The following is a 23,889-nucleotide window of genomic DNA, read 5'->3' as shown; positions in this document are numbered from 1 at the left end:
ACAAGTACTCCTTATCATTAATGTTGGATGACCAAACAGCAGCAATGGTCAAATATATCTTCAGTTGATCAGGAACCTGGATGCAGAGCTAGCTATAGTTACCCATGTTCTTTTGCCAGTCTGGAATACTATATCAGATTATAGCTTGACATGACCCAACAGGGTACCTACAAACTACGTATGACCTGCTGTGTTGACAATCAGTTACATGGAGCCTACTGATAAGAGTGCCTAATACCATTACTCTGCACTGTACATTGACTGCCAGTCCAATCTTGGGTGCATTTCTAAGTCGTGGTACTTACGTTCAAAGCCCTAAATGGGCTCAGACGGCCTCTCTGCTCTCCTCTACAGCATCTCTGCTGCACAGGAACACTACAGCTGTTAAAGCAGAGGTTTGAACTCAAAGGAGCTTTTTTTTTGACAGTTGCAGCTACCAGGAATCAGACTGAATACTGGTCTTGCAAACTTCATACCACAGTGCAAAACCAGTCTTTTCAGTGAATATTCTTCAAGCAGCAATGCTGTCAAAATGGGTCCCAACAGTATAGTCCTGGAATAAATAGACTAGGTTCAACTCTTCATTAATAAGCAGCCTAGTTTATTACAAGAGTTACAAAGAGATTTCACAAAACTGGGTGACTGGGCAACAAAATGGCAGATGAAATTCAGTGTTGATAAATGCAAAGTAAAATGCACATTGGAAAACTTCATCCCAACTACACATACAAAATGAGGGGGGTCTCTTGAGCTGTTACCACTCAAGAAAGAGATCTTTGAGTGGATGTTTTCAGAGAACTATCCATAAAGACTCTATGTGCAGCAGCAGTCAAAAAAGCTAACAATGTTGGGAATCATTAGGAAAGGAATAGATAAGACAAGACAGAAAATATCATATTGCCACCTCCTCATGACACAAGAACTAGGGGACACCAAATGAAATTAATAGATAGAGGTTTAAAACAAACAAAAGGAAGTATTTTTTCACACAACACCCCATAGGCAATCTGTGGAACTCCTTGCCAGAGGATGTTGTGAAGGCCAAGACTATAACACAGTTCAAAAAACAATTAGATAAGTTCATGGAGGATAGGTCCATCAATGGCTATTCCTCAGGATGGGCAGGGATGGTGTCCCTAGCCTCTGTTTGCCAGAAGCTGGAAATGGGCAACAGGGGATGGACCACTTGATGACTGGGTGGATAAAAATCAATGATTTTTTTAAAAAAATAAAAAAAAAAATCAATTTTTTTATTTTAATAGGTTTTTTTTGATAAAATGATTTTTGTGTGAAAAAACCTATCTAAAGATTTTAGTTAAGATACATTATAGCTCAAAGATGTCTCATACTATAGAATTAGAATTTATAATCCCTATTCCATGATGAGATAATGTATTCATGTAATGTTTAAGAAAAGTTTTGTAAATGAGTTCCAGTAGTTCATGCATTAGGGACCCAATCTTATGGGGTTCCACAGGCTTCTGTATAGATTATTTAGGTTAATCTTTCTATCTACCCAATGGGACTCAGTGCTCAGTCTAGAAGATACTATCAGAGATGCTTAGTTTTGGGTTTCTCAAACTGTGGATTTGTGTCTCCAGAGGTAACATGCTTATTAACAGCAAAAATATTTTTAAATAAATTAATATAAGAGGTGAGAAATAACAGACCTCAACTCGATTGTCCCTCTGCAAATTTGTGTATGTAGAGTCAATCCCTTACCTCTCTCTAAAAGTGCAGAGTTTCAAAAAGTTCAATGAATAGAAGATTGTTGAGGGCAGAATAGATCTGGACAAGGAGAAGAAGTCTGGAGATAAATGTGAGAAGCAAGGGACATATGCTTGTTTTGTTAAAATATTATATGTTTGCTGTTGGGGGAAAAAAATCCAGAGTACTTAACATTGTTGTTTTGTTAAAACAATTTAAATGTCTGTGTGGTGATGTTCTCCTCCTAATACAGCATGGCAAGAAAATCCTCCAAATATTAATGATTAACCTGTTGAACTGGAGATAGTTCACCTCCCAATGACTTCATAAATATCTGCTTCAATTACCTTTGGTAAATGAAATAACCAAACAATCATTCGTTTTCTGATATAGCTGTAAAACTAATCTGAAAAGTTTTCAAAATAAATCACTGTTTAAAAATGTATAGTGTGTATCTTCTAAAAATGAAGCCTATATCTATCTCTGAGTTGTGAAGAATGTGTATTACGGTTATATCAACCAACAAGAATGCACTTTTATGCAGAAAACCATGATTAAATCAAGACTTCCTGACTAGTGATTTAAATCATGATTTAAATAAATCAAATCCGCCCTGCTTGATGATTATCTGTTCTGTTCATTTCCTCTGGGGCACCTGGCACTGGCCACCGTCAGAAGACAGGACACTGGGCTAGATGGACCTTTGGTCTGACCTTGTATGGCTGTTCTTATGTTACCTTCAAAGTGACAATGGGAAGTGGTTCCTTCTTCTGAAAGAGTGTGTGTATATTACACAGACATAGGCTTGCCAACTCTCCCGGTTTTGCCAGGAGTCTCCTGGAATCGGACTCTATCTCCTGAAGGCTACTGAAGCCAAACAGGGAGATTTTAGGCCGCTAAAAGTCCGGCGACGCAGCGGGGCTAAGGCAGTCTCTCTGTCTGTTCTGGCTCTGCGCTGCTCCCAAAAGTGGCTGGCACGTTGCTGTGGCCCCTGACGAGATGGGAAGGAGAAGGGGATCTCCGCATGCTCTTCTGTCCCCCTACCTGCACCCTGAGCGCCGACTCCACAGCTTCATGCTCCTGCCCAGGACAGCAGAGCCTGAGCAGGACTTTTCCCTGCAGTTGCTGCTCCCAACTGCTGTAGGGGTCAATACAGGAAGTCGCAGAGTAGCAGAGTTTAAGACCAGAAGGGACTGAACACCAGATAATCTAGTCTGACCTCCTGTATACCACAGGCCACTAACACGGCTCAGCACCAGCACACTAACCCCAACAACTGACATTAGAATAGAGTATTACAGCTCACAGGAGACTAGAGTGTTACGTGCCACAGGGAAAGAATAGTGCCGGAGTCTGCAGCAATGGCAGGAAAACGATTGAGGTAGAGAGAGTCCCAGATAACTGGCTAGTTACCCACTCTCCATGCTTGAGAGAAAGGTTAAAAAAAAAAACCAAAAACCTTTTGCCACAGTGTCGCATCAGGAGCTCATGTTCAATTTATAATTCACCCCAACCCCCAAATCATTTTCAGTCTCTGTTTCTCAGGATAGAGTCCCCCATCCTTCAAGTCTGGCCTACATTCTTTGTTTACATTTAGCCATTTAAAAATGCATATGGTTTGCTTGTGCTCAGCTTTCCAAGCGATCCAGATCCCTTTGTATCAGTGACCTGTCCTCCTCATTATTTACTAGTTCCCAATTATTGTGTTTTTTACCAACTTTATCAGTGATGACTTTAGCTTTCTTCTAGGTCACTGATAAAAATGTCAAAAAGCACAGGGCCAAGAACTGATCCCTGTGGGGACTCTCCTGGAAACACCACCTACTCAATGACAATTCCCTATTTAAAGTTATCTTTTGAGATCTATCAGTTGTCAAGTTTTTATTCCATTGAAAGTGTGCCATGTTAATTTTATATTGGTCTAGTTTTTTAATCAAAATGTCATATGGTACCAAGTCAGATGCCTTACAAAAGTCTTATATCAACACAATTATCATTATCAATCAAACTAGTAGATTAGTTTATAAAAATAGATTAGTTTGACAGGATCTGTTTTTTTATAAACCCATGTTGATCGGCATTAATTACTTTAATTCTTTATTAATCAAGTCTCTTATCAGCTGCTCCATTGTCTTGCTCAGGATCAATAGACTGACAGGTCTGTAATTTCCGGATCACCTGGCTTACCCTTTTTAAATGTCCGTATAATGTCAGCTTTCTTCCCTAGTGTCCAAGACCTATTGAAAAATCAACATTAATGATCAAGAGAGTTGCTCAGCTAGCTCGTTTTAAACTCTTGGATGCAAATTATTTGGACCTGCTGATTTAAAAATGTCTAACTTTAGTAGCTGCTGTGTATCGCTCTCTTAAGATACTAGTGAAATAGAAAGTATTATCATATGATATGACTACGTTATGTGTTTTTTCCCAAATATAGAACTGAAATATTTATTGAACGTTTCTGCATTTTCTGCATAACTATTGATAATTCTACCATTTTCATCTAGCATTTCATCTAGACCAATATTATTGTTAGGATTCTTTTTGTATTCTTTTAAAAACTCCCTCTTTATTGTCCTAAACTCTGCTGGCCATAAATTTCTACTTGCGTTCTTTTGATTCCTTTATCTATTTCAGTGGTTCCCAAACTAGGGGTGCCGCTTGTTCAGGGAAAGCCCCTGGCAGGCCGGGCTGGTTTGTTTACCTGCCACGTCCACAGGTTCGGCCCATCACAGCTCCCACTGGCCGCGATTTGCCGTCCCAGGCCAATGAGGTCTGCAGGTTCGGCCAATGGGGTCCGCGGGCCGAGGGATGTGCTGGCCGCCGCTTCCTGCAACCCCCATTGGCCTGGAGTAGAGAACCGCTGCCACTGGGAGCTGCGATTGGCCGAACCTGCGGACGTGGCAGCGCCTAGTTTGAGATCCACTGATCTATTTTCTACAATTCCTAGCTTCTGATTTTATATTTGTAACTTTTAACTTCCCCTTTCTTTCATATTTTATTTTTATAGCTACTTCACTTTCCCTCTAAGTCAGGGTGTTTTTTGTTTTTTTTCGTTTTTGTTTTTGTTTTTTTAAACCAACACAGCCTTCTTCCTCGTGGGTTTTTGGACCTCTAGTAAAGTGTTCTTAAATTATTCCCAATTAACATTCACATTTTTCTGATTAAATTCTTTCTCTTGGCTGATTTGGTTCATAATTATTTTCAGCTTTGTAAAATTGGGCCCTTTAAAGCACCAAGTATACGTAATATTGGTCTGGACTTTATTCTGTTTGCACATTATAAATGTGATCAAATCATGATCGCTTGGTACCTAAGCTGCCGTTAAGTTTTAGTTCTGTGGTTAGTTCCTCTTTATTTGTCAAGATGGAGGTTCAATATAGATTTTCCCTGTGTTTAATGCTATATTTTTTGAGTTAGGAAATTATCATCTTGACAACAACGAATTTCCAAAAGTGTTTTAGTACTGGCAGCATGAGACCACTCAAATTGAAGTCCCTCATGATTATGCATTTTTCCCCCTACACATCATAGATGTGTAATGAGCCAGTCATCCTATTCCCTAATGTATTTTAGTGATCTGTAGCAGATTCCACCTAATATCCCAACCTTGTGCATTATCGGTTAGGACATTGACCCATAGCAATTCAAGATTATTTTCTTCTGAGTTATCAGTAACTCAGAAAGAAGTAGACATTTTAGATACAGAGTGTCACTCCCCCTCCCTTCTTGCTCACTCTGTCCTTCCTAAGCAAGTTATAACCATTGATTTTTTTTTTACATTCCAATCATGCAAATCATCCCACCAGATTCCAGAAATACCAACTATATTGAATTTATGCTTATAAATTTGTTTCTCTGTTTGTTACCAATTAGTTGTTACGCATTAGTGAAAAATCAGTTAAATAATTTATCTTCGTGTCCTGTGGTTCTTTGATTAATTTTGGTCTCAGCATCTAGATTTTGTGCTAAATGAGCAGTCATATCTTCCCTTTTTTTACCCTCCCCTTTTGTTATTAATTTAATACTCCCTGACTACTGTAGCTAGCATGTTCCTAAGGAAATTGGTTCCCCTTCTGCTGAGTTGGAGGCTATCCATACTACACATTCCCATCTCCCCATGGAAGGTGGACCAGTGTTCACCAAAACCCTTACACCACTTACCTAGCCAACAGTTCACTTCCAGAATCTTGTGCTTTCTATCTTCCTTCACTTGTGGGACAGGAAGGATCTTGAACATTCTTATTCTTCAGCACACTTCTGAATTCACTGAAGTCATCTATTACCTGTGAGATATCCCTCAATGCAGAGTCATTAGTGCCAAAATGAACCATTGTCAGTGGATCTTTGCCCATTGACTTCAGAAGCCTGTGCAATCTTAGAGTGACATCTGATGTCTTGGCTCCAGAAAGACAGCACACTCTCCTGTTTTGTCCACTGTCGCTTGCAGAATATTCTTTCAATTCTTTGAATATTAAATCCCAGCAAGGATCATCTGTCTTCCTTGGACTGTTGGAGATCTTTGTGGACAAGCTTGATTTTCTTACAGGTTGGTCTGAGCTGCCATCCACTGGTGTGTCCTGTGTATCTCTCTATTTTCTTGGACCGGTTGGATCTTGAGAGATATCTTGTACAGTTTCCACACTGAGCACCTGGTGTTGACTGAAAACTTCTAGTTATGTGGAATTCCTTAGTCCTCTTCTCTCTGTTCACCACCACAGACTGCCCATCTTCATCTTTCTCCAGCTATGTAGAATGCCGTTCTGACCTCTTGCCTCTTGTGGTTACAAACTGCACCTGTGTGACTTCCTTTCTTTCCAACTCCTTGGTGGCCAGCTCCTTTCTTCATTAAACCTGAGATACTGGTGTTTCCCAAATCTGGATGTCTAGGAAATCTTCAGCTTCCCTGATTCTTCATAGCCTCTCTTTTTGTCCCTCCAATCAAGAATCTTTACTCCAGCATAGTCACCAACTTGCACTTCACACACAGTGCAATTTCCTTGCACATTTCTGCTTTTAGGCAAGAAAGAAATTATGGCACATCTGTTGGAGGTTACCAACACTGTTCCATTGCTGGCCATCTTGAAATCACATGGAGAGCTGGACCTGCAAGGAAAGCCTCTCACGCTCCCTCTCTAAACTCCCTCAAAAACTCTTTTAGTTGCCTCTGCAGTCTTTAATTACATGGCAAGAAATAGTATGTGATTATGCATACTAATCTTAATTCTGGCATTTGCTAACTTTTGAGTGCTTGACTTTGCAAAGTTAGCATTCTTCTAACTTAGTTCTTGTGTGTGTAATACATACACTATTACAGACTTGTTAGATAAGAAGGAAGTATATTATTTGCTTATGTGGGCCAATTCCTAGTATTTTTTGTTTTCCTGTCTCTCTCTTTTGAACATGCTCCTTTCCCATATTCTGTCACAATATTTAGCATTTGTCTAATGTGCACTGTACTAGGCTGATCAGATGTTAATATTGAAACAGTTCCTTCTCCCTTCCCCTTATATTCTGCATGATTGACTGACTTTCTTCACCCCCTTAGTGCTTTGCTTTCTGCAGAAATATCACTTTGTGTATGTTGCTTTTTGTTATCTAATTAACAGTGATAATTAATCAAATAGGACATGCAAGAAACGCAAGGTTTTTCCTGCCCTTCTCTAAATTTTTGGAAAACCTCCTGTTCTCCACTTGATTTAATTTGAAAGCACTTCAGGAGGGATATCTTTGATATATGTGTAATTGAAATTAAGCATCTAACAAGGGCTAACTAGAGCTCAATGTGTATGGGGAAAAAAAAAATCAAAGAGCCCGGTACTAAAGCAGACTTTCCTCTTTTTTTCCTTTTCCCTCTGTTGGAATAGGATACTCAAGGGATAGTAAGCCTTTCTCTTTTCCAGTTAACTGCACTTATCTGAATAGTTGCAGAATTCAAGTTACAACCAGCCTAGGCTTTCTGACCTTGACAGCCCAAAGTCCAGAAGAATAGGTGTTGAGCACCTGAGAGTTTATCTAATAATCTGGGCATTGTGCATCAACTACAATTGGCTACTTGAAAACCAGGTTTGTATATCAATACTGCTTTGTAAGCCAGGTCCTCACTGGAACCCTTATTGGTTCCTTTTAGTGTAGGAACAGTCTGCAGACTAGTCAAAGTGATGTTGGACAAATGCTGCTTTATCAAGATGACAGGTTTCAGAGTAGCAGCCGTGTTAGTCTGTATTCGCAAAAAGAAAAGGAGTATATTTAAAAAGGGTTTAGCTGATCTCCATATTTGGGGTTGGGAAGGAATTTTCCTCCAGGGCTGATTGGAAGAGGCCCTGGAGGTTTTTCACCTTCCTCTGTAGCATGGGGCACGGGTCAGTTGCTGGAGGATTCTCTGCTCCTTGAAGTCTTTAAACCACAATTTGAGGACTTCAATAGCTCAGACATAGGTGAGAGGTTTTTCGCAGGAGTGGGTGGGTGAAATTCTGTGGCCTGCGTTGTGCAGGAGGTCAGACTAGATGATCATAATGGTCCCTTCTGACCTTAGTATCTATGAATCTATAAATGAAATTTAAGAGAAAATGTTATATTTATTGAGAACTGACATGTGAGTGAGCACTCTAGAAGAGACAGAATATCCTATACCTACCCTAAAGAGCTTTTTGTTGAGGGAATATTTTTATCGTTTAATAAAAATAAAGCATTGCATTTCTTGTTAATATTTGTTTGCACATTCCTCTTTTCATGAGTTGCTTTAGGGATCTAAACACCATTATTTTGCTTTGTTGGGAGGCAGGGACAACTTTTGGAAAACTTAGTGCACATGTATCTGACTTTCATTGAGACTCTGCTATCACCCAGTTTTCCATCTAGGTTGATTTGCTTGAGATGCAATCAGTAATTTAATCCGGGGGGAAAAGTCCAAGATCCCTGTCTCCCACTCCCCAAATCCCTTGTTCTATTATTAATCATTAGTCCGCACAGCCCCGTTCTGATCGCAAGGGCTTGCTGAGCTAATGGAGATGGAATCTTGCCAAACCACTTGTCCCAATATTCTTCCATTCCATTCTAGTCTGCTACCCAACTTCAGTAACAGTGAAGTATGTTGTTGTGCTCCCAACTCCATCTGGAGAGGAGATCGAGCATCTGTTGGACTCCACTGTTAGATACAGAGGCATCTGATCAGGGGTGAAAGTAAGTTGAGTGACTTACCGGTACCGTGGGGCCAGCTCTGGCCCCCAGAAAGGGCTGGGCGTAGGGCGGAAGGGACGGGGCTGAGGAGGGTCAGAGCCAGCCCCAGCCTACCCTTAAGGTAAGTGCCCTCTCCCCGCTTCTCCTTCTCCCCCACCGGGGTAACAGCAGCAGCCCGGGGCTCTGGGGGCTATTTAAAGGGCCTGCGGCTCCCCTGCTTCTACCGCCCTGGTCCTTTAAATAGCCCCCGAGAAGCGATGGTGGGGCTCCGGCAGCTATTTATAGGGCCGGGGCGGTAGAAGCAGGGGAGCCCCGGGCCCTTTAAATAGCCCCGGAGCCCCGGGCTGCTGCTGTTACCCCGGTGGGGGAGAAGGAGAAGGGGGTGGGGCACTTACCTTAAGGGTAGGCTGGGGCTGGCTCTGACCCTCCTCGGCCCCAGCCAGAGCCCCGCAGCCGCTACCCCAGGGCTCCAGCAGCGGGGACTCTGGAGGCAATTTAAAAGGCCTGGGGCTCCAGCCACTGCTGGGAGCCCCAGGCCCTTTAAATTGCCCCCTGGGGAAGCCGGGCTGTACTGTACTCTGTACTGGGGCGTACCGACTTATTTTCACCTTTGCATCTGACTCCCTTTCTGCTTACATAGTGGCTGCTTTGCTCACTTCCAAGATGCCCATCTTTTTCAAGGATATTGGAAATGCAGTGACAGATGGCTTGAATGTTGGGGATAGGCAACAGATAATTGCTGGGGGAAATATGTGATTGTAATTCTTTCTAAATAACTGTTAAGAGTTTGATGACCCCAGTGATAAAAGGTGGAAATGTCACTTCACATTCTATAGCAGTAAATTCACTACAATGCAGCTTACAAGCACAGTAAATACAAAAACTATATTAAAGATTATGTGAGGTTAACTTCAGCACTGCACAGTTAACTTGGCTTCTACTTTTAATTTGCTACTTCTATTAATTTCTTCCAAAATTGGCCAAATGTGTAGAGAAGCAATAAAGATTGTATGGCTACTTGTAGCCAGTTCTTGAATGTAGTACATTAAATGCAACTAAGTAAGTAGCAACATAGACTTAGTTACTGTAATGAATGGCACATTATCCACTCTCCAAATTAATTAAAGTAAGATGGTTTGATAAACCAAATGGATCTGATGTACAATAAAGTTTCTTTCTTATAGTTAGCATCAGTGGCCTATGTTATCTTTGGGGAAAGGTTGAGAATGACCAACTCAGTTCGACATTAAATATGTCACTACAAACCGTGGTTTTCAAAACTTTGAACAAGGGCACAGTATCCAGAAAGTAGGAAAAGTTTGAAATGTCATTGTAAGTTAGTAATATTGTGGAGTAAGATGAGGTGAGACTTCCATGCAGTCGAAAACGTGAGGGCCAGAAAAATTAAGTGTAGTAGGGTGATTGGACTGTGAGGTTTGAGCAAATACCACACATTGAATAAAAATACTAAAGTCTTGTTTTCTGTAGAAAACTTTAGTTAAACTATTGTCACTTACTTGTAATTGTTCAATGTGTACAAACACCTTGGCTAGTGTAAATTTGTGCGGTGTTCCCATGCTCACAGCTAGGGTGACCAGACAGCAAGTGTGAAAAATCGGGATGGGGTGGGGGGTAATAGGAGCCTATATAACAAAAAGACCCAAAAATTGGGACTGTCCCTATAAAATCGGGACATCTGGTCACCCTACACACAGCAACCATTGAAGTATCTGCAATTGTGGGAAACCTGTTCCTGATGTCATGGCTTTTGTGAGTAGTAATCTACACTTGGTGGGGGTAACTACTTATTGTTTCCAAGTCTAGGAAAATTTATTTTCCCTCGAATTTACTCATATACAAATCTAGTCTAGAATATGCCTTTTAAACACTAGCCAAACCACATTTACAAACTGCTTTAGCTGGAGCTGTGTTTTAAAGTGAATATAAACGTGATTAATTAAACTCAGTTCAAAGCCTTGTATAGACAGAGCCTTATGGACAGAAGAAAGGTAAATGCACTCTGCTAGCATATTTCTGAGTAGCTTAGTTGGGGACGGATGAGGGAACAAATTGTATTTGCATCAAGATTGTAACTTTGCAGCCCACTTTCATAAGAATACATTTCTGGCCGGTTTGATATCCACTTTGTGCTGCTTCAGTGGTGCAAAGTAGACTTTATGGACCAGAGCATTTGGCCCTACATTTTGAGGCTGTGAATCTAAAATCATTAATTGTTAGTTATATGTAGGGCCCTATCAAATTCACGGCCATGAAAAACTCATCACGGACCGTGAAATCTGGTCTTCCCCTGTGAAGTCTGGTCTTCCCCTGTGAAGTCTGGTCTTCCCCTGTGAAGTCTGGTCTTTTGTGTGCTTTTACCCTATGCTATACAGATTTAACGGGGGAGACCAGCATTTCAGGTTGATACTAAAAAGAGCTCTGCTGCTATTTAGGCACCTAAATGAAGTACAGGCAGTCCTCGACTTTGACGTTCGAGTTACAATGAACGGCACTTACGACACTTCTACATTGACACCCTGATTCGAGTTCCGATTATAGTTTACGATGCTTGGTCCCGCAATGGCAGTTCCGAGTAACGACCTTCTGACTTACAACGCAGTTGTAAGGAACCAATTGTGTGGTAAGTCTGAGGACTGCCTGTAACCGGATTTTTCCACTCTACTTGAGTGATGGGGTGCTGAGTACACAAGAAATTCTGGCCACTTGATTAACTAGCTAAAGGAGTTGAACTCTTTTTTTGAAAACCTGCTACTGAATGTTTCATATTTGGTTATAAAATGCAAATATAATTTTCTCAAAATAGTGTGGGATTTCTGAGGTGTATTGATTAGACAATCACTTCTGTACAGTTTAGGGATAGAATATTGACATAAAGCAATGACACAAAATGTGTATTAGAGAGACCAGGTAGGTGAGGTAATATCTTCTGTTGGACCAACGTCTGTTGGTGAAAGAGACAAGCTTTTGAGCTACACAGAGCTCTTCAGGTCTGGAAAAGGAACTTGGTATGTCTACGCTGCAGCATAAGCCCGGACTTAGACTCAGGCTTGAGGCCAAACCCCCCTTCCATCTATACATAAATATCTCAGACTCGGGCTTGGACTTGGGGTCCCAGGATTCTGCAGGGTTGGAGGGTTTGACCCTGAGCTTGACCCTGAGCTCAAGCCCTATTGCTTTGCAGTGCCGCCACAGCCCCTCCTCACTCGGGTCCTAGGATTCTACCAAAAGTATCCCACAATCCCATGGGTCAACTTCATTTGTCCTCTCTATCCCAAGAATTTCCAGTTGTTGGATCATATTAAAGAAGTTCTGTATTAAAATCACAAATGAGTTTGATTCCCCAGAGTTTAAATTCCAGGGTATTACTAATTAAGAGGTCTCTTGGTTTTTGGTACTGTTTCTCTCCCTCTATGTGTGAAACTTGCAAGCTGCTAATTGTGTTAGTACATTCTAAGACAGAGTCTATTCTCAAAGCAATTCACAGAGAGAGAGACTCAAAGCAATACTCTAACAACAGAAACAGCACCCAGAGACTCCCCACCCTTTTGTTGTATTAACAATTGTGATTAAAATAGAGATAAAGGATGTATGTGGATGGATGCTTGGTGTGGATAATAACTGAATGATCAGGGAGGTGCCAGCCTAAGAATCCAGTGTCCATCGGCTGAAGAAGGCGTCAAGTGGAAATAACCAGAGGACCCCCCGGAGGGCAGACTGGAATCCACCCAACAGCCTCAAGAATGGGAGAACCAAAGAACAAGATAACATCTTGGAGCCGTCAGGAATGTGCTATCTGCTGATTGATTCATCAACAGCATGATGAAGCAATTCCCATAGACTGGCATAGGAAGAAATTCCTATAAAAATAGACTCTAAAAAGTGAGAACTTTGGGGTCTGATTCTGCAAGCCAACTTCCAGGAGCATCAGATGAGCATCTGACAAGGCCCTGCTCCCTCCTCATGTCCAGGCCACCTGGCCAGTGGCTTGGCATGAGCAACTCTAAGGCTGGTAACTCTGATAACAACCTTGCAGAACCTGTGTGTGTGTGTTTGTATGAATGAATGTGTGAATAAATATGAGATTGAATGGAATGTTATAGCTATAACTAACTGCTTACTATAATTCTTTCTGTATTCACAATAAATGTGGTATTTTGCCTTTTTCCCTTTAATAAGATCCTGCTGGTTTTTTATTTTATTGGTACAACACAGTCAACTCCAGAAAGGGGAAGCAGCTCCCCTTGGTGTAGTGCAGTACCTCTGTGACTCAGTGTTAACCCTTCCATTGTCTTCTGAACACCGAGCTGCGAACACACCATCAGAGACCATTTTGCGTTTGCAGTGAAGACTGAACAGAACAAGTCTTTTGCAAAGTCTGGTGCATCACAGTCATGGGAGCACAGCCAAATTTTGATAAATCTCTGGTGCCAGGTCAGCAAAACAGTGGACTTTAGTAAGAGTACCAGGAATGACCATGCACACCAGGAAATAGCAAAAGAGCTGACAGCATTGCAAATTTACCAGATTGGTGACCAGTGCAGGGAGCAGATTAAGCAGCTGAAGACTGAGTACAGGAAAACCAGGGACCAGAACCGCGCAACTGGTTGACATCACGCCTGTTTGAAGAGGATTTTGATTAGGACAGGGGGTGGACAAACTACGTCCCTTCAGGGCTTTGGATCCGGCCCGTGGAATTGCCACCCCAGTGGTGTCGCGGGGCTAAGGCAGGCTCCCTGCCTGTCCTGGCCCTGCGCCACTCCTGGAAGCAGCCGGCACCATGTCCCTGCGGCCCTTGTGGGGATGGGGGGAGCAGAGGGTGCCGTGCCATTAAATTAAAACAAGGACTGTCTATGCATCTAACAGAGCCACTGGCTCCATTAAGACCAGAATCCATAGTCTACTGGCTCCCTGACCAGGGTACCTTCCAACTAGGCCAATGGGTGTTTGGTGGGAGTCAAAGCTTACACCCCTGAGCCAGCAAGTTAGTGTGCTATAAAATGTCAGACCCAGACCCTTGGATCTTAAGAACAATGAACAATCCTCCCAACACTTGCACCCCCCCCCTTTCCTTGGAAATGTTGGATAAAAAGCCTCACCAATTTGCATAGGTGACCACAGACCCAAACCCTTGGATCTGAGAACAATGAAAAAGCATTCAGTTTCTTACAAGAAGACTTTTAATAAAAAATAGAAGTAAATAGAAATAAAGAAATCCCCCCTGTAAAATCAGGATGGTAGATATCTTACAGGGTAATTAGATTCAAAAACATAGAGAACCCCTCTAGGCAAAACCTTAAGTTACAAAAAAGATACACAGACAGAAATAGTTATTCTATTCAGCACAATTCTTTTCTCAGCCATTTAAAGAAATCATAATCTAACACATACCTAGCTAGATTACTTACTAAAAGTTCTAAGACTCCATTCCTGGTCTATCTGTAGCCAAGCCCTTAGACACCTTTGGCTGACCAATGTACCTTTTTTGATGTACCTTTCCCAGACGTGAAGAAGAGCTCCGTACAGCTCTAAAGCTCATCTCTTTCACCACCAGAAGTCGATCCAATAAAATATATTACCTCCCCCACTTTGTCTATCTAGTATCCTGGGACCAACTCAGCTACAATGACACTGCAAAGAACAAAGTGTGTGGTGATTCTGAATCCAAGGATATCACTATTCTGTTAGCGATATCTTCTGTAGATCAGTATGACTTTGGGAACTGGCTGGCTCTGGAACTATATATACAAGGTATTTTATACTTGTCCTGGAGATTATATGTTTAATGCATAAATAGCTTTTAACTGGGATTTCTAAGAAAAAATTAATTCTAGAAGAAGAGTTGGCAAATATCCTTTGACTCTTCTGAGATTGTGTGAGGTTGCATCACAATTATAGACTACCTGCATATGTATGTTGGTTTGAAAGAACTGGACAATGGGTAAAATCCAGAGAATCCAAAGAGTTGAATAGCTCCCACAGGGCTGCCTATAAACTTCACTTTACCTTTGGATCTGGGGTGAATGTTTCAGAGATCAGACCACATTTATTGGGTTTGTTTCAACATAAGAAGATCCCTCCATCATTATATCAGCACTGAAGTGTCTGACCCAACTTTGGAAACTGATGAATTCTGTGGATTTATGCAGATTTTGTAAAAGAGCTGCTAAGTTATATTTTAGTTTCATTTTACCATCAGATCTGACCTTTGGGGCATGCTCTCAATTTCCTGACCCCTTGCTGTAAATTATTTGCTTCCTTGCTGGTCTTTTTGCTGTCTGTGAGCCAGGGCTTGTTAGATTTGATTCTAGTCCAGCATCAAAAAATTACAGCTAGACCAAGAAGCCAATAACATTTCTAGACCTGTGAGGCCTGGAAACACACAAACACACCTGTTTTTGTATGTGGATTGTATGTCTCTCATAGAAGTATGGCTGATGCAGAATAGTTTTATTTATCCTTGACTATCAATGCCAGAAGGGATCATTCAAGTAAATGCTTCAGGGTAGTGAAGAGTCTAATGAAACTGCAACTAAGTAGACAAGGTAAGCTGGTCCATCCCGGGAGCCTAGCCAGGCACGGAGGGTGGAGAGCACCTGGCAGGGAGGGTCGGGTTGGTTGGTCACCCCTCCTCCAACCCCTGTGGGAGAGAAGGGTACGGTGGGTGGGTGTGTCACCTCTCTCTGTGTGTGGGGGTAGGGGTGTGTGTGTCACTTCTCCCTGTGTGAACTGTAAAGCCTTAAAGATAAGAAGGTAAATATAAAGAATCCAACTACACAATATTTCTTTTTAATGGGGGCTCAGTCAACTTGATGTTAATTTGAATGTTTGTATTGCATAGTTCTAACTGATTGCCGTTGAACTCACTTGAATATGAGTAATTTTACCAGGTGTCCCGTATTCAGCATAGGGAAATATGGTCACCCTAGTTTAAGTTGAGAACTTTGCACCTATTTAACTAGATCCATTTTAAATTGATTTAAGCTGGTACACTTTGCTAGTCTAGACAGGACCTTAATTTATAATGTTAAAGTGATGAAAGTGTACTTTATCCCTCTTGTAAGTGAATAGTGATTGCAACAGAAGGTACACCCTTGAATTTTTTTGACTGGTTATATGGTTAGTAGCCAGAAATACTTTACTTTCTCTATTGGATAGTTTACGACATATACCTCAATGCTTTCTAAATAGAAAGCTTAACTATATTTCTCTGTGGCAGGATCAAATATAGATTTTTCTATCTGAGCATGGTAGACTCAGGAACATTGAAGGACAGCAGTGTGTCCAGAAGGAGAGCAATTTCTTTGCCAGGGTAGCTGCAGGTTAGATGATTCTGCTGTGGTAAACTTAAACTTGGTTTTAGTCATTTGTACATAGATGAATAGTGGATTGGAGCTGCTCTAGATTATCTCTAATTTGTGAAGTAAATCTCTGACGAGTCTCAGAATGTCTTTTACATAGTGTTGCACATAAAACCAGAATGAGGACAGCACGTTGTGGCATGGCTTGACCCCTGCAGTTACTCTAAGATATCGGACAAAACTATGCAGAAAACATCTGTGATGTTCTGATCCATCACTTCCACTGGTTTTAGCATCCTTTGTAACTCCTTAATCCACTTAGTTTAAAAGATCATTTTATATTTAAAAGCTAAAATCAGTAGCAAAACATTTTATGATAATAGAATCTCCTAAAATAAACGTTAGACTGTAAGATTTACATGTATAGAAAGGTAAAACAATATTAAGACGAGATAAGCCTGTAGAAACACAACATTCTTAACTCTCCCCATTGTCTCTACGTACTGCAACAAATACAATGTGTCCCACCACCAGAATTTCTAAAATTGTTGGCATATCTATCAGTGGGCAGGTCTACACTATGGGGCTAAGTTGACCTAAGTTACGCAACTCCAGCTACGTGAGTAATGTAGATGGAGTCTACGTATCTTAGGTTGACTTCTTGCGGTGTCTATACTGCGCTGGGTCAATGGGAGAAACTCTCCCATTGACTTACTTTATGCTTCTTGTTCCAATGGAGACTGGAGTCGACGGGAGAGCAATTGGCGGTCCATTTAGCGGGTCTTCACTCAGTGGATCGATCGCCGCGCGTCAATCCCCCTGTAAGTGGAGACAAGCCCTTTGACTTAAGTGGGATCAGGGTCAAGGCCCTTGATGGTTTTAAAAAATGTAATATGTGTCTCTGTATGTAGCAATAACAGTATTTGAAAACTTCTGAGCAAATTCTGTCTTTGTGGACAGTCTGCAATAGGAAAGATTCGTTTACAGGAACTTCAGGCCTTACTGGAGTTTGCCCAATTAAGGCAGGGAAACTAAGTTTGTTATTCTTTAGGGATGAACGGTCATTTGGGAGAAATATCCTTGAGAGGGTAAGTAAATAACAATAATTATGATCTAAATCTCCGAGGTTATAATGTATGAAAAAAATAAGGAAAATGATAGTTTGTGTTCCAATCTAATATTTTTATAGACCAAGGAAATTATGCATTAAGATTGAGATCATCGGCCAAATTCTGCTGTCATTTGCACTAATAAATGACAGTGTTCACCCGGACAATCTCTGTAGCTAAAATGTAGGCAACAGAAGAACATAATATGTTTGTTGTTAGCACCTGGGATAAAGGTTGGAGAAGGCTACATTACTTATGAGCATGAATGTATTTATAAGTAGATTACAGTGTAGTTCTGTCTTTTAGAAGCAAATAAGTCAAAAGATGTAGAATAGATTTAGGTTTTATATATTTAATTTGCTTTGAAAATGATTGGTTAAGGACCCCCTTATACACACACTTAAATCTGATAGAGAGCTATTGTACTGAATCTGTACACTTTATACCTGGATAATAATATAAAGGTGTGTATATATATGTGTAAAGATATGTACGCATTGCACAAGCACAATACGAATGAATCATGGTATGATCCATAAGATTATTTTGAAAGATAACTACTCTGGATATTACAAAGACATTTTCATAGATTAGGGTATGTATACTTTAGATCAAGATACCATTTCTATTACATAAGAGAATCTTACAGGAAAGGAAGGGTGTGTGCATTTAATCTTTTTCACCTTTTACTTTCTGTTAGACACAGCACATACAAATTTTTCCCTTAACACGGAAGTTATTTTTAGTAGCAAGGTGCAATATATTGCAGAGACTAGAATCTCAGCTATTTTTATGGTGAACCATAACGCCCAAAAGTTAAATAAGTTAAATAATATTTCATCCACATGTCCGGGTAGTTTCATAATGAGTAATTCATTTGATTAACCATAAGTTTTCCAAATCTTAGTTGCCCAGCTGCAAGTAGTTGAAAATTTTCATTTTAGCAGCTGGTTACAGCATCCATTTCAGCAGTGTGTCCCTGTCTGTAAAATGGGGATAATACTACCCTACTTCCATGGGAGTGTTGTGCTGATAAATGTATTAGTATATATAAGGTGCTTCAAATATGGCTTCTATAAGAATGTAGATATTTCTGCTTAGAATTATGAAGGACATTGGGGTGAGTAACCAAACTCTGTATTTCGGTAGCTCTTCAGATTACCATATAATAAAACTGTTTGTTCACACTGTCTAACAAATGTAATCTAATTTCATATACAAAATTAGATATTGCAGAAGCAGATATATTACTATGTTATAAATAGAAAAAATAACTCTATTGCTGATCTAAACAGAGACAGACAGACTGTTGGTCTTCTGTAAGTTCTTAAGCAAGTTCGTGCTGTTTTCAGTTGAATTTTAAACTTTCAACTGTAAAATATCTGTGTATATGTTTAAAAGTGTCTCCAGTTGTGGCAGCTGAGCAGTATTGTGTCAGAACAGAGTTATTTGAGATCCATAAGTGAAATAAGCGTTCTGTGTTATTTTTGGTTTCAGAGTAGCAGCCGTGTTAGTCAGTATTCACAAAAAGAAAAGGAGTACTTGTGGCACCTTAGAGACTAACAAATATATTGGAGCATAAGCTTTTGTGAGCTACAGCTCACTTCATCGGATGCATTCAGTGGAAAAACTGAATGCATCTGATGAAGTGAGCTGTAGCTCACGAAAGCTTATGCTCAATTAAATTTGTATTAATTTTGTTTATCATTGGGCTTAATTGTAAAATGCTGTTAAAATTTGTGATGAATGGTGCAATAGAAATGCAAATATTATTGTAACTGGATTGTGAGTCTTTAGGTCGAAGTGGAGAGGTTCAAAGCTATTCTGTTGACCTACCTTGGCAGCGAGAACAGTTGAGCCGCTCTAGTTCCAACTCAGGGATACAAAAGTCTGAGCGGCTCTCTGAGTGAAAGAGAACTACAAGGAAGGGCAGGAACTCTGCTGGAGAAAGTCCTTTTATGTTTGTAAGCAGAGCCCTCCCTTTTGGGCTTTACTGCTTTATTTAAAAATAAAAGCAAATCTCAGAAAGATGGTGAGTTTACAGACATTACCCCATTTTGCATGTGATGAGTATGGGGGAATGGCATGGAGACTCTGCCTGTTTGCAAACCAGTTCTGGTAAGTCTGAAAAGTAAATAAGTTGAAAAAAAAAATACTGATGTATTTCCTAAAAGAAAGAACTGTAGCTGTTTAAGTTCATATTCATTTCAGTTAAACCTTTTAGATGCGTCCTAAACCAGTATATATATGAAAGCTCAGTTCTGTATATAATGACTATATATCTATAAGGCCTTAAAGAGCTTTGCTCGTAGACTGAAAAACTCACAATGCCTTAGCATATGGAGGTTTTACTTTAAACCAAGCAGCTGTAAATTAATAGTACTGAAATGATTACATTGCATTGAAACAATTGCCAGTGCCAACAGTAAACAATGTTCCAGAGTAGCAGCCGTGTTAGTCTGTATTCGCAAAAAGAAAAGGAGTACTTTCGTGAGCTACAGCTTATGCTCAAATAAATTGGTTAGTTTCTAAGGTGCCACTACTACTCCTTTTCTTTTACAGTAAACAATGACATGTTTGCCTAACTCACATAATTTTCTGTGTCCTGTACCTAGAGTTTGAGAACTTCTTAGTTCTCGAGGCTTCAAAACTTTAGCAGAGGATTTGCTCTCTGCACATCAACCAGTGGCTGAGTAACTTAAAAAAAATAAATTAGGCTGCTTACGTTATAATGCTTTATACCTTCACATTAAGTTCCTTTGAAAGTCATGGCTTCAGACCAGGAAAGAAGCTGTTCCCAAAGGCTGAACTTGTACTCCGTACTGTGCTTAAATATTAGATCATTAGGGAAGGCAAGTGGAGAGATTTTGTGTGTGTGCAGGTGTGTTTGTGTGTGAGAGAGAGACACACACAAATAGAACACATTGATATTAGATAAATTGGATATTCTTAAATCCAGCTCGTACATATAACAAAAATCAGATTATTTCCATTGATGTAGGTAAAAGTAGGCTTTTCATTCTATACATATATCTCAAGGACACCGGTACTGACCCACTTTGCTCAGATCTTGCTTGCTTGCAACGGGAATTATATTCTCCCAGTTGTTTTAAGTCTCATTACTGGCTATTTTGTGAATGTACAAAAATCTGAAAGGTTTTGTTTGGTATTCCTATAGCAGGCACTTATGTGTTTTTATAACTTCCATGGTAAATTAGCATTGGTTAAAGTGTTACATATTTCTATTACATGTTTTCAGCAGCAGCAAAGTTTCTCATTTAAAATGTTCATTGCTGTGTCATAACAAGCTGAAATGGAGATACTGAGACAGAATGGATATGTTGCTAAGTATGACAAAATAAAGGATTTGAAAGACAGGGAAGTAGTTCTGAATAGTTTCTGTTCAGACTTTTGTGTCAGGCCATCTTTGCACATATTATGAAGTCTATGCTTAGCACATAATGCAGAAGCCATATTACTGGGCTGGAACAGGCACAGTGTTGGTACATCAAAGAAAGCAACAGCTGTCATTGAGTTTTAGCTGTAGTACTTGTGAAAGGCTTAATCCCTGTTCCTAATCAAAGAGAGAGAGAACTTCCCCTTTTAAGCCTGTTTTGCTGTCTTTTCCAAGAAAAGTGCTCATTGGGTCCTGGACCTGAAGCCTTGTCACAAAAAATACTTTTTTTTTTTTTTTTTTTTACAACAAATTTAACACCAGGAAAAAAGGATTGAACAGATAAAAGTTCTTAGATTTTTGTTTTTATGAAGCTAGACAAAATTTATACTGTGCACTCATATCAGATATTTAAGAAATATTTAAGCAGTTGTTAAACTACTTGATTCCACCTGTTGAACAAGACTAAACTATTCTATCAAAAGCATTTCTGTGCTGTCCAGCAAGTACTTAAGACAGTATAAAATGTTCATGGAGGTTCTGCTAATGATGTAACTGAACTTGCTGAATGTTATAGATTTTAAAGTATGCCTGGTGGGTGCTTCCAAATGTGGTTTAACTCTTCTTAGATTCTTGCCTTTCAGATATTAAAGCATTACATCAGGGGTGGCCAAACTGTGGCTCTTTTACCATTAAAATGCGGCTCGTGGAGCCCCCCACACCCTCCCGTTCTTCACCTACCAGATTGGGGGTGGGGCAGAGAAGCTCAGGACCTCTGCCTTGCAGCAGGGTTGTGTGGTCGGGGCTTCTGCCCAGCAGGGAGGGGTTTTTTTGGGCTTCAGCCCTGCGAAGCACACCTGCCAGGGCTTGGGGCTTCAGCAGGAGCAGGCTGAAGCCCCGGCTCCTGGCAAGTGTGCCCCTGCTCTTGAACTTCCGAAGAATGTGGCTCAGAGGGCCAGTAAGTTTGGCCACCCCTGCACTACGTGTTGAGGATATACGGAGGACCTTTGTGGAAGGAGCCATACTTTAAAAATGTACTTTGCTTTATAACAGTTGTTTCACATTTTCAGTCCTTATATGTTCATTATGAAAGTTTCCCAAAGATCTTTCTTTGAATATCTCATTCACAGTTATTCCAAAATAGGGATGCACAGCTTTGCTTTGTAGTTTTCTAAGCCAAACCAGACATGTTCATGAGAGTACCAGGTATCTTTTTTAAAGCTGCTATGGAAGAATGTAGGAAAATCAGTATTATTCCATATAATTGTTAAAATATTGGAAAATATAATAAATATATTAGGTGGATAAATCTGCCTTTTTCTTGCCCTTAATGTGCTGGTGTTTTAATTGTGCACTGTGAAATATGAACAGTTTATTAATGCATTTTATGTTGAGGAATGTTTTTGGTTTGTTGGAAAAAACAAATAGCAAAGTTCTGCATTTCAGGAAGGTTTACTTACCTAATCATGGTACAAATTGCCACTAAGTTCTGCACCTGAAGTGGTCTAACAATTTGATTATTAGTACTCTCTACTACTAATGCATTCCCATGTCTCACTAGAGAAATGAAGCATAAAACTGCTGGTCCATTGCTGGTGCATTACATTTTCTGTCTGGATGTGATTATGATTAAACTGTTTGAATTCCCCTACTAAATTATAATCCATTACAGTAAGTCCTCTTTGAAATGTTTTACTGTAGTAAAATAAGTAGGTTGCTCAAATTAAACCTTAAAAAAAGTTTAAGATATGAGAATTTCTCCTTTTTTTTTTTTAAGGGTTTTTTTTAGCTAGAATTATGTGGAATGCCAGACTTGGGGACTGAAACTTTCTTATCAGGTTGGAAATATTTGAAAAATATCTGCTTTTGGAAATAGTTCCATTACTAACTTCTGTTCCAGGGCTGTTCTACTTCTGCACTGCTGCCTGACCATTTAAATAATACCACAGTAGCCATCAGATTTAAAAGATCATGACTTTTTTCCCCTTAAGGTCTTCAGAGTGCTAGGTACTGCAATGCCTCTGGTATTAATAATCGTTAATGTAAAGAAAGAAAAGGTATACTTGGCATTTTGGAGCATTCAGGCCAATTTCTTATTACTAGGAAAGATTGAGAAGATCAGGGACTGTCTCTTGTTCTATAATGTTAGGCACTGTGAAACAATAGGGCCCTGATCTCAGTTGAGGTCCCAAGGGGCTACTAAATTACGATTTCTATTAAGAACAACTAGATTTTCCCATATGGGATCTCTGTCTCGTCACCAAATAAGTGGATCTCAGTGGTTTGATCAGAGCTCAGTCAGGTTCTGAGTCAAATCGATCCTCATAGCTATGGCCAGTCATCCCTGGAGGCAATGAGGTGGTCCAAGTCACTACCACTCGTGGAAGGAGTTAGGCATCTTTTCTTAAGTCCCCCCTCCCCTTTTTTTCTTAAACAAAAGGAGGATAAGTGTGTATACATATACCAAACATTTTTATAGGAATCTAAAAAAATATTTTGAGCTGAAACACTTTTAGGAATAAAAATTCAAAATGGTCCAGCTTTGTTTTTACATAATTTTGTTTTTGCCTGTCAAATTTTAATATAAAAAATGTAGCATGACACATTTTGCTATTGGGTCCTGTATGTTGACTTGCAGGGCAGTGATGCAGTGTGGAGGGTCACTGCCCTCTTTAATTTGAATGATCCTATAATATCAATCTTAAATCAGCAGTTGTAGGGTGAACAATTTATCACTTGTTGCTCAAGGATGTTTGTGTTTTTACACTTGCCTGCTAGTTCATTGAAGTGATATAAACTGGCCATCAGGAAGTTTAGACTTGAAATTAGATGAAGGTTTCTAACCATCAGAGGAGTGAAGTTCTGGAACAGCCTTCCAATGGGAGCAGTGGGGCAAAAAACATATCTGGCTTCAAAACTAAGCTTGATAAGTTTATGGAGGGGATGGTATAGCCTAATTTTGGCAATTGATCTTTGACTATTAGCGGTAAATATGCCCAGTGGACTGTGATATGCCCGACGGGGTGGGATCTGAGTTGCTATAGATAAGTCTTTCCTGGGTGTCTGGGTGGTGAGTCTTGCCCACATGCTCAGGGTTTAGCTGACTTCCGTATTTGGGGTCGGGAAGGAATTTCCCTCCAGGGCAGATTGGCAGGGGCCTTGGGGGGGTTTCACCTTCCTC

General features: G+C 40.2%; 1 protein-coding gene across 1 annotated transcript in view; it reads left to right on the top strand.

The window, feature by feature from the left end:
* The window catches only part of SPIRE1 (spire type actin nucleation factor 1), a 149,725-nt gene that overhangs the window by 24,810 nt on the left and 101,026 nt on the right, over window positions 1–23,889 (top strand). The window lies entirely within an intron of this gene.

Source organism: Eretmochelys imbricata, chromosome 2, assembly GCF_965152235.1.
Source record: "Eretmochelys imbricata isolate rEreImb1 chromosome 2, rEreImb1.hap1, whole genome shotgun sequence".
NCBI lineage: Eukaryota > Metazoa > Chordata > Testudines > Cheloniidae > Eretmochelys > Eretmochelys imbricata.
This window is presented reverse-complemented; position numbering and strand designations above follow the sequence as displayed.